Below are 12482 nucleotides of genomic sequence, written 5' to 3' on the forward strand. Positions count from 1 at the left end.
AATCGGTGGAAAAATGTAGAAACTAGAAGTGAAAAACTAAATTTTGTGAAATTTTGCAAAATTTTGTGCAAATTTTAAAAGTGAAAACGTGAAATTTTTGAATTTGGCAAGTTTGGGAATGTCCCCAATGTGATTTGAATGTGTTGAAATAAGTGAATTTCAAACTGGAACAACAAAAATGTGAAATGTTGAATCTGCCATTAAGAATGAATGGGGAAAAAAATGCCACAAAATCGTGAATTTTGTGAAAACGGAAAATTTTTCGAACAAAAAAAATGTAAGCAGCCGTGTCATGAATATTTGGAATAAGTGAAAAGTGGAACGGAGTGAATCGGTTGAAGTATGTGGAAGGAGTTAAGCGTCAAAAAAGTGAGCGGAATAAGTAGAATAATAATAATAATAATAACTAGAATTTGCAATTCCTGAAGAAATTGCGTGTGAAGGTGAAGAGGTTGAATAAATACTTGGGGAATGTTGCAGAATGATGTTGAAAAGAGTTGAATCGGTTGAAAAATGTAGAAATTACAAGGGAAAAAGGAAATTTGGGAAAATTGGGTGTGAATTTCAAAATTGAAAATTTGGAATTTTGGGTAAGTGGGAAGTTGTGGAATAGGTAGGAAAATGATGAACAGTTGAAAGGTGGAATGGGTTGAATAAGTTGAAAATGTAGAAATTAGAGTAGAAAAACAAAATTGTAGAGAATTTTTGGTAAGTGGGAAGTTGTGGAATAGGAAGGCAAAAGAGGAACAGTTGAAAGTTGGAACGAGTTGAATCGGTTAAAAAATGTAGAAGTTAGAGCAAATCTTGAATCCTAATAGAGAATGAATGGGAATTAAAAGAAAAAAAAAATGCACCAAAAGTTTCTGAAATTTGGAACAAAAGGAAAGAAACGGCTTCAGGAGGTTCACTTTTGGGGTTAAAATGTTGAAATGGGTTTAATCGGGCAAAATTTGCAAAAGTTAGCGCAAATGTAGGTATTTAGGGCACTTAATGTTGAAATATGGTCATTTCCGGTTTGATTTGGGTCACTTCCGGTTTGATTAGAGGCACTTCCGGTCCAGCTGAGGTCACTTCCGGTTTATTTGGGGTCACTTCCGGTTGAAAAAGGTCACTTCCGGTTGAAAAAGGTCACTTCCGGTTTGATTTGGGGTCACTTCCGGTTTACCTGAGGTCTTTTCCGGTTCATTTGGGGTCACTTCCGGTTTGATTTGGGTCACTTCCGGTCTATTTAGGTCACTTCCGGTTTGATTAGAGGCACTTCCGGTCTATTTAGGTCACTTCCGGTTTGATTAGAGGCACTTCCGGTCTAGCTGAGGTCACTTCCGGTTTATTTGGGGTCACTTCCGGTTTAAAAAGGTCACTTCCGGTTTGATTTGGGGTCACTTCCGGTTTGATTTGGGGTCACTTCCGGTTTACCTGAGGTCACTTCCGGTTCATTTGGGGTCAATTCCGGTTTGATTTGGGGCACTTCCAGTTCATTCCGGGTTCATTGGGGCACTTCAGGGTCAATCCAAGATGGCCGCCACTCTGGAAGTGGGGGTCAAGGGTTGAATTGTGGAAGTGGGGGTGAAGGGGGTGAATATGGTAAGCATAAGGTGAACAAAGTGAATAAAGTTGGAATGGGTTGAATCGGTTGAAAAATGTAGAAATTAGAAGGGAAAAACTAAATTTTGGGAAAATTTGGTGTGAATTTCAAAATTGAAAATTTGGAAATTTTGCTAAGTGGGAAGGTGTGGAATAGGTAGGCAAAAGATGAACAGTTGAAAGTTGGAACGAGTTGAATCGGTGGAAAAATGTAGAAACTAGAAGTGAAAAACTAAATTTTGTGAAATTTTGCAAAATTTTGTGCAAATTTTAAAAGTGAAAACGTGAAATTTTTGAATTTGGCAAGTTTGGGAATGTCCCCAATGTGATTTGAATGTGTTGAAATAAGTGAATTTCAAACTGGAACAACAAAAATGTGAAATGTTGAATCTGCCATTAAGAATGAATGGGGAAAAAAATGCCACAAAATCGTGAATTTTGTGAAAACGGAAAATTTTTCGAACAAAAAAAATGTAAGCAGCCGTGTCATGAATATTTGGAATAAGTGAAAAGTGGAACGGAGTGAATCGGTTGAAGTATGTGGAAGGAGTTAAGCGTCAAAAAAGTGAGCGGAATAAGTAGAATAATAATAATAAAGGACAGCAATAACAATAGTGTGAAGGTTTTCACCTTCACACTAATAATAATAAAGGACAGCAATAACAATAGTGTGAAGGTCTTCACCTTCACACTAACTAGAATTGCAATTTCTGGAGAAATTGCGTGTGAAGGCGAAGACCTTCGCACTATTGTTATTCTACTTTTTTCGAAATGAAAGAAAGGAAAAATGAAAAAGGGAAATAAATGATGAATAAAATAAATGGGAAAACGATGAGAGTTACAAATGATAAACATTAATAATAAGCGGGAAGAATAAAAAGGAAATTAAATTATTATAAAATAAATGGGAAAATGACAAAAGTTACAAATGATAAACGTTAAAAATGATAATCGGGAAGAATATAAAGGAAATTAAATTATTATAAAATAAATGGGAAAATGACAAAAGTTACAAATGATAAACGTTATAAATGATAAGCGGGAAGAATAAAAAGGAAAATAAATTAATATTAAAATAAATGGTAAAATGACAAGTCACAAATCATAAGCGTAAAAAATATGAAGCAGTGAATAAAAAGGAAAAAAAACATTACCCATAGTTGGAATCGAACTCACTCGGGGATGCGGCTAGAGTTAAGAAGTGCCCGCGTTACAAACTGAGCTAATCAGTTTCCTTTTGTGGAATGGTAGAATTTGCTTAATGTGATGAATGTTCATGTTGAATGCGCCATTAAGAATGAATGCGTAATTTTATACCACAAATGTACTAATTATGCAAGAATGACAAATGTTTATAACGAAAAAAACTGCAGCCAGTGTCGTGTGAGTTTGTGTAATGGTGAGACGCCCAATGTGACACGTAAAATTCGAACCCACGCGGGAAAATGGCTCGTGTTGAAATCCCCATTAAGAATGAATGGGGATTTAAAAGTCACAAATTTGCTAATTACACAAAAACGGTAAATGTTATCAACAAAAAAAATGGTAGCAAGCATGACATGAATATTTGGAATGTGTGAAAGTTTGAACGGGGTGAATCGGTTGAAGCATGTAGGACTAGTTAGGTGCCAAAAAATGGGGAGGAATAAGTTGAATAATAATAATAATAATAATAAAGTAGAATAACAATGTGTGAAGGCCTTCGCCTTCACACAACTAGAATTGCAATTTCTGGAGAAATTGCGTGTGAAGGCGAAGACCTTCGCACTATTGTTATTCTACTTTAAGCGGGAAGAATAAAAAGGAAATTAAATTATTATAAAATAAATGGGAAAATGACAAAAGTTACAAATGATAAGCGGGAAGAATAAAAAGGAAATTAAATTATTATAAAATAAATGGGAAAATGACAAAAGTAACAAATGATAAATGATAAGCGGGAAGAATATAAAGGAAATTAAATTATTTATACAATAAATGGGAAAATGACGAGAGTTACAAATGATAAGCGGGAAGAATAAAAAGGTTATTATTTAAATAAATGGTAAAATGACAAGTTACAAATCATAAGCGTAAAAAATATAAAGCAGTGAATAAAAAGGAAAAAAAACACTGCCCACAGTTGGAATCGAACTCACGCGGGGAACCGGCTAGAGTTAAGAAGTGCCCACGTTACAAACTGAGCTAATTGGTTTTCTTTTTAGAAATGGCGGAATTCGCTTAATGTGATAAATGTTCATGTTGAATGCACCATTAAGAATGAATGCGTAATTTTACACCACAAATGTACTAATTGTGCAAACACAATGAATGTTTATGACGAAAAAAACTGCAGCCAGTGTCGTGTGAGTTTGTGTAATGGTGAGACGCCCAATGTGACACATGTAAAATTCGAACCCACGCAGGGAAATGGCTCGTGTTGAAACTGCCATTAAGAATGAATGGGGAATTATAAGTCACAAATTTGCTAATTACACAAAAACGGTAAACGTTAAGAACAAAAAAAATGGTAGCAAGCATGACATGAATTTTTGGAATGTGTGAAAGTTTGAACGGGGTGAATCGGTTGAAGCATGTAGGACTAGTTAGGTGCCAAAAAATGGGGAGGAATAAGTTGAATAATAATAATAACTAGAATTGCAATTTCTGGAGAAATTGCGTGTGAAGGCGAAGACCTTCGCACTATTGTTATTCTACTTTATTCGAAATGAAAGAAAGGAAAAATGAAAAAGGGAAATAAATGATGATAAATGATGAATAAAATAAATGGGAAAATGACGAGAGTTACAAATGATAAACGTTAATAATAAGCGGAAAGAATAAAAAGGAAATTAAATTATTATAAAATAAATGGGAAAATGACAAAAGTTACAAATGATAAACGTTAAAAATGATAATCGGGAAGAATATAAAGGAAATTAAATTATTATAAAATAAATGGGAAAATGACAAAAGTTACAAATGATAAACGTTATAAATGATAAGCGGGAAAATATAAAGGAAATTAAATTATTATAAAATAAATGGGAAAATGACAAAAGTTACAAATGATAAACGTTATAAATGATAAGCGGGAAAAATATAAAGGAAATTAAATTATTATAAAATAAATGGGAAAATGACGAGTTACAAATCATAAGCGTTAAAAATATTAAGTATTGAATAAAAAGGAAAAAAAACATCACCCACAGTTGGAATTGAACTCACACGGGGAAGCAGCTAGAGTTAAGAAGTGCCCGCATTACAAACTGAGCTAATTGGTTTTCTTTTTTATAGTGTTGGAATTCGCTTAATGTGATGAATGTTCATGTTGAATGCACCATTAAGAATGAATGCGTAATTTTACACCACAAATGTACTAATTATGCAAACACGATAAATGTTTATGACGAAAAAAACTGCAGCCAGTGTCGTGTGAGTTTGTGTAATGGTGAGACGCCCAATGTGACACATGTAAAATTCGAACCCACGCAGGGAAATGGCTCGTGTTGGAATTGCCATTAAGAATGAATGGGGATTTAAAAGTCACAAATTTGCTAATTACACAAAAACGGTAAATGTTATCAACAAAAAAAATGGTAGCAAGCAAGACATGAATATTTGGAATGTGTGAAAGTTTGAACGGGGTGAATCGGTTGAAGCATGTAGGACTAGTTAGGTGCCAAAAAAGTGGGAGGAATAAGTTGAATAATAATAATAATAATAATAATAATAATAATAATAATAATAATAAAGTAGAATAACAATGTGTGAAGGCCTTCGCCTTCACACAATAAAGTAGAATAACAATGTGTGAAGGCCTTCGCCTTCACACAATAATAATAATAATAATAATAAAGTAGAATAACAATGTGTGAAGGCCTTCGCCTTCACACAATAATAATAATAATAAAGTAGAATAACAATGTGTGAAGGCCTTCGCCTTCACACAATAACTAGAATTGCAATTTCTGGAGAAATTGCGTGTGAAGGCGAAGACCTTCGCACTATTGTTATTCTACTTTAAGCGGGAAGAATAAAAAGGAAATTAAATTATTATGAAATAAATGGGAAAGTGACAAAAGTTACAAATGATAAATGATAAAAATGATAAGCGGGAAGAATAAAAAGAAAATTAAATTATTATAAAATAAATGGGAAAATGACAAAAGTTACAAATGATAAATGATAAAAATGATAAGCGGGAAGAATATAAAGGAAATAAAATTATTTACACAATAAATGGGAAAATGACGAGAGTTACAAATGATAAGCGGGAAGAATAAAAAGGTTATTATTAAAATAAATGGTAAAATGACAAGTTACAAATCATAAGCGTAAAAAATAAGAAGCAGTGAATAAAAAGGAAAAAAAACAGTACCAACAGTTGGAATCGAACTCACACGGGGACATGGCTAGAGTTAAGAAGTGCCCACGTTACCACCTGAGCTAATTGGTTCTCTTTTTTAAAGTGGTGGAATTCGCTTAATGTGATGAATGTTCATGTTGAATACGCCATTAAGAATGAATGCGTAATTTTACACCACAAATGTACTAATTATGCAAAAACGATAAATGTTTATGACGAAAAAAACTGCAGCCAGTGTCGTGTGAGTTTGTGTAATGGTGAGACGCCCAATGTGACACATGTAAAATTCGAACCCACGCAGGGAAATGGCTCGTGTTGAAATTGCCATTAAGAATGAATGGGGATTTAAAAGTCACAAATTTGCTAATTACACAAAAACGGTAAATGTTATCAACAACAAAAATGGTAGCAAGCATGCCATGAATTTTTGGAATGTGTGAAAGTTTGAACGGGGTGAATCGGTTGAAGCATGTAGGACTAGTTAGGTGCCAAAAAAGTGAGAGGAATAAGTTGAATAATAATAATAATAATAATAATAATAATAATAATAAAGTAGAATAACAATGTGTGAAGGCCTTCGCCTTCACACAATAATAATAATAATAATAAAGTAGAATAACAATGTGTGAAGGCTTCGCCTTCACACAATAAAGTAGAATAACAATGTGTGAAGGCCTTACAATAATAATAAAGTAGAATAACAATGTGTGAAGGCCTTCGCCTTCACACAATAATAATAATAATAAAGTAGAATAACAATGTGTGAAGGCCTTCGCCTTCACACAATAATAATAAAGTAGAATAACAATGTGTGAAGGCCTTCGCCTTCACACAATAATAATAATAAAGTAGAATAACAATGTGTGAAGGCCTTCGCCTTCACACAATAATAATAATAAAGTAGAATAACAATGTGTGAAGGCCTTCACCTTCACACAATAATAATAATAATAAAGGACAGCAATAACAATAGTGTGAAGGTCTTCACCTCAATTCCTAAAGAAATTGCGTGTGAAGGTGAAGAAGTTGAATAAATACTTGGGGAATGTTGCAGAATGATATTGAAACGAGTTGAATCGGTTGAAAAATTTAGAAATTAGAATAGAAACATGAAATTTTGGAGAATTTGGTTGAATTTTAAATTTGGAATATTTGGTAAGTGGGAAGTTGTGGAATAGGTAGGCAAAAGATGAACAGTTGAAAGTTGGAATGGTTGAATCGGTTGAAAAATGTAGAAATTAGAGTAGAAAAACAAAATTGTAGAGAGTTTGATTGAATTTCTAATTTGCAAATTTGGAATTTTTGGTAAGTGGGAAGTTGTGGAACACGCATTAAATAAAAGATACCCAGTGTTAACAAATCAATACAAGGAACACATCAGTGTCCTTTATTGTTAGAAAATTTAGTATTTATTTATCACCATTCCTTCACACATTCAATTAATTTCAACCATTCAATTAATTTCAACAATTCATTCAGTTATGCATCAACATAATTAATAATTAATTCATTCATTTATTCATTCATACACACATGCAATCTTTGTCACGTCACCCTGCATACGAGTGACAGTGATGGGCATCCCATCTTGTGGGATATGGGGGGCCTGGCTGAATGTCTGTTTCCAGATATCAAGCTTGATGCTTGTTACTTCTCCCAAATCAGACACAACCTCCACCACCTCTTCCCCATAGAGGATACCAAAGACGGTGACGATGAGGCTGGAGTTGCAGGCCTGTTGAATAAATAAAAAAATCAAATTTGTTTTTATGAATGGAAAACAACGTTTACCAAAGGTGGAAAGTAACAAAGTACAGATACGTTAAATGTTAACAGAAATGGAATTTAGTGGTAAATTTGCCAGTTAATGAGGTTTAAATGTTGATTATAGTGCATTGTGAAATGTGGGATACTAAGCTTGGCTACAATGCAGTCTGGGAGAGTATTTTACCATCAGAGAAAAGTTCTCTCTGCTTCAGGAAAGGAAATTATAGATTACAGATACACTGTATTTAACATGCACATGCGTTTAATAAAAACTTAAGAACACACTGAAATGAAACTGACTTAAATAAATGTGTTAAACCAATGAAAGAAAATAGCTCAGTCAGAAATCACAAATAAATTAGGTTGGACACAAGAGTCATCTTTTTAAGTACAAACAAGTACAGTGGAGCCTCGGTTTTGGAACGTCCCGGTTCTCGAACAAATCGGAATTTGAACGAAAAATTCGAGATTTTTTTGCTTTGGTTGTCGAACAAAATTTGGAGGGCAAACCTCGCGAGATGAGCCGAAAGGACCCGAGAAAAGCCGACCGCGCAGCCCAGATGCCGACTGACTCTGTTATTGTATTTTCGTTACTTTGAGGATAGTATTAAGCCCTAATCATGCCTCCAAAGAAAGCAATTGGGTGCAGTAAAGCCATCCTAAAACACAAAGACGTTCTTAAAGCAATGCGAAAGTGAGCGCCCGGCGCGCTGCGGGCGGTTGCACGATCGGACCAAATTAAGCTCCCTGCGCACTAAGGTACACTTCAATTTTGGAAAGTACATCAGGACGTTAAAAATATTTTCTAAATTTCAGTAAAGGCTCTGTCACAATAATGCGACCAGCGCGGAGCAGTTGCGCGGTCGGCGGCGCGCTACGGTTGAGCGCTGGGTGGAGCGCTGCAATTGCGCGATCGGACAAAAATGAGCAAATAATAAAAAATAATAATAAATCTTAAAAAAGGCGTTTTTTTTGTCTTGGAACGGATTAATTTTTTTTTCCCATTGTTTGTAGGGCGGCTCGGTGGCGCACTGGGTAGCACGTCCGCCTCACAGTTAGGAGGGTGCGGGTTCGATTCCACCTCCGGCCCTCCCTGTGCGGAGTTTGCATGTTCTCCCCGAGCCCGCGTGGGTTTTCTCCGGGCACTCCGGTTTCCTCCCACATCCCAAAAACATGCTTGGTAGGCCGATTGATCACTCCAAATTGTCCCTATGTGTGAGTGCGAGTGCGAATGGTTGTTTGTCTCTGTGTGCCCTGCGATTGGCTGGCAACCGGTTCAGGGTGTCCCCCGCCTACTGCCCGATGACGGCTGGGATAGGCTCCAGCACGCCCGCGACCCCCGTGGGGACTAAGCGGTTCAGAAAATGGATGGATGGATGGATGTTTGTAATAGGAAAAATAGATTGGGAACCTGATCCCAGTTGATCTTGGAAAAGGGAATAATAAGCAAGCACCTTTTCAATTCCACTGCTATGAAGCCATTTACTAACCTTTACATCTGTGTAAGTTGTAGAGTGGAGCATTACTCGGTCATCCGGGCACTCAGGTGGGTGAATAGGAAGGAACCCCCTACCTTCAATGCGACGAGATTAGCCTCCCGCCAAAGGCCAATCTTGACAGTGGCTTCATCCTGCGGTAGTTTAAAAATGCGTATAAGTATGTGTGCAAAGTGCTACAACAGGGGAAGTACAAATGGCTACTTACTTTTTTAAGTGTCAAACTCCGAAATGGCGCAAGGTGGTCCCCTCTCTGGTGCACCATGCGGATTGGATGCATCTAAAGTGGACCAAATTGATATCCCAATTAAAATAATTATGTTTGACAATGAGCGTGTCATGTGTCTGTGTACACAACCTTAACGATGACAAAAAAATAATTTTTGGTACCTTAGTACTACACAGAGGATTTCAATGATTTTGTGTGTGTGTGTGTGTGTGTGCATGTGTGTGCGGGGGGGGGGGGGGTGTTGCATGCATGTACATTATTGCACATGCATCATGTCTTCACAGGTGTACACAAACACATGTGTGTATATGTGCATTTGTGGTAACTTACATCAGTTATTATGCCATCCAGTGACACCATCTCCTCAGGTAGTTTATTCACTACTTCCTGAGGAGATGATGCCACTGAGTTGGGGTAGACCAGGGCCCTGGCCTCTTCTTCCAACTGTGGGCTGGTCTGCACTTCCGCCCCGATGAAGATTTTGGAGCCAGGTTTAGTGAGGAGCAAAAGGCCCCGTTCGTCGACAAAAAGTTTAAAAAAGTTTAACTGTTGCCCTCTGTGACGACGGCTGCCAAGTGTTCAAACAGAACTACTCGATAGGCTTTCGTGCCGTCACAGAGGGCAACAGTTACATTATTATGCTGGCCTTGCATGGACAAGGTGCCATCAGCAGCACAAATCCAGCTCTGCGCTCGAACAGCACTCCTGATTGCAACAACTTTAGCTCGAATCATTTTGTCGCCATTCTGAAAGAGAAAAAAAAGAGAGAAATTGACTTGTTTAGTTTGTAGATGACAAATAGCAAATTATTCATTTAATAATTACTATTATAATACATCTGACTGACTTTCCGATAAATTTGTTAACTACACAAGATACCATTACCATATTCAAATTGGATAAAAATAAATGAATACCATGCACAGTTACAAAAACAACACAGAATCTTTTAAATGTTATACTGAAAAGAGTTTGCCAGCAATGATTTTTAACATCCACCAGATGTCAGTGCAGAGTGACAAAGTCAATAGTCCATGAGGGTGTAGCGCAGGGGTGGGCAAACTTTTTGACTTGCGGGCCGAACTGGGTTATAAATTTGGACCGGAGGGCCGAACCAGGAGCAGATGGATGTAGTGTTTGTGTGAAGTAATATAAACAACCTGTAAAGGTCATTGCATAAAAGGTTTTGGCCTTTAGTAGGTGGTAAAGCATGGATATTCAAAAAAGGTTTTTGGAAAACAAATGCATTTATTAACAGCATTAAAAAAAAATCACGGAAAAACTGCTGTCAGTGATTCTCATAAAATACGACACTGTTATTATGAATAACAGTCTCCATCACTTCAGTGCCTGCAGGTCAGATTAATGAAAGATGTTTATCTTATGAGATCACATCAAAGGGCAAACATTCTGACCAAATATATCATCTTGAAGAATCGGTGAAAACTTACATCCAAATAAAGTAATCAAAACGGCAACATGGTGAGGGGTATCTGAAAATCAGAGCAGAGTTTTAACTCACAAACACCTGGTAACAGAGGTGAGGAAACAGGAAACACTTCCTTAAAGTAAGCCTTAAGAACTTTACAGGTTAAGATTAGTTGCAAACAGGTGGTGCATCAATGTCCTTGAGCATCCTGCATTGTTTGAAAATGAGAATGGTCGCTAGTTTCAATCCCTGCTATTTGTACAGATCATATTCAAAATGCATTTTTTTTACAACAAACTTGAAAGCCTCCCCTTCATTTTCAGTGGGAACAGTGTTGTTGGTCTCCCTTTTTTTGCTAGTGTGTCATAGTCTGGAGTAAAATTTGTTGTGGCAATTCTTAGGAGAGATCCGAGGTGTTGATCCGTTTACCTCGATCTGTGACGGGTTGATGTTCATGTGGCTGAACGTCACGTCGCGTACGTCGAGCCAAATTGGCCACTCTTTTTAAACACTCGGCACTCAGTGTCCACCTTGCTTTTCCTTGGGCGACTCATTTTAATGGAAGGATTCCAGGGGAAGGTTTGTGGGTGGCTTTAGCGTAAAACTGTATCTGAAAGCTCAGCGCGCAAATTACAAGAATGCTGTCGTCACAGCCCACTCTCTAAATTCGGCACTGATACAAATAGAGCGCGAGTGCGCCATTTCCGTACTGAGTACGTACACGCACTTGTGAGTGTGCACCGATCTTTCTGACACAGCTTCCGGTAGTAAATGCGCAGGCGAGTGGTTCCCCATCTACTGGGGAAACGCAGTCATTGCAGGCAAAATGACCCAAAAAAACGTTTAATAATACAATTTATTTAGGGTTGGCGGGCCGGATTAAACGGTCCCGTGGGCCGGATGTGGCCCGCGGGCTGTAGTTTGCCCATACATACTGGGTCAGAATTTTCTTCAGGACCCAGGTCAGATTGAGTACTTTTTCTTTTCAAATATTTATCCATTGCTATTACCTGCACTGTCTCACTCGAGGATAACTATGAACTTCCTACTGCTAGAGTAGACATATCGCACTGATACACTGTCCTCTATTGGAAGAGCATTTAATTGCCCTGTCTATCACTACATGCTTCTCACTTTGAACCAATTAGACGAAACTGGGCGGCACACCTCATGATTCGTCACGGCACACTTGTATGCCGCGGCACAGTAGTTGGGAAACACTGCTCTAGAGTCTCTCTTCTTCAGCTTGTAGGACGTTGCCTCTTGAACCTTCCTGCGAAACAGCACTGTCTTCTGTTATTCTGCCAGCTTCTGTTGTTGTCGTCCCCAACCAGTCCTGTATGTCTTGCTCCCATCTTCTTGTTGGTCTTCCTCTTTTACCCTCCATGTTTGTTTCCAGAATGTGTTTTTCAAGTGACTCATGCCGTTTGATATGCCCAAAATATTGTGTCCTCTAGAGTGGGGATCAAAAAATCCATACCTGCCTTGGTGGTCTCAGAAAACAGCAATGCACGTTAACCGCATAATCAGAAGCGCATAATTGACCTCTGAGGTCAAGCACTGGAGTCTGTCTCGAAGGTTCAGAAACAGCTAATCTCCGTAGAAAGAGGTGAACAAACCACCCATTGA

At 37.4% G+C, this 12482-nt stretch overlaps 1 long non-coding RNA gene across 2 annotated transcripts in view; it reads left to right on the forward strand.

The window, feature by feature from the left end:
* Positions 1–2993, forward strand: part of LOC137840171 (uncharacterized) — a 60709-nt gene extending 57716 nt beyond the window's left edge. Inside the window, exon 4 of one of the 2 annotated variants that reach the window (XR_011086652.1) lies at positions 444–2993. This is a non-coding gene — a long non-coding RNA (uncharacterized lncRNA). The remainder of the gene's footprint in view (positions 1–443) is intronic. The other variant, XR_011086651.1, reaches the window with a different exon arrangement.
* Positions 2994–12482: the final 9489 nt, after the last annotated feature.

The sequence above is a fragment of the Syngnathus scovelli genome, chromosome 3 (assembly GCF_024217435.2).
Source record: "Syngnathus scovelli strain Florida chromosome 3, RoL_Ssco_1.2, whole genome shotgun sequence".
Classification (NCBI taxonomy): domain Eukaryota; kingdom Metazoa; phylum Chordata; class Actinopteri; order Syngnathiformes; family Syngnathidae; genus Syngnathus; species Syngnathus scovelli.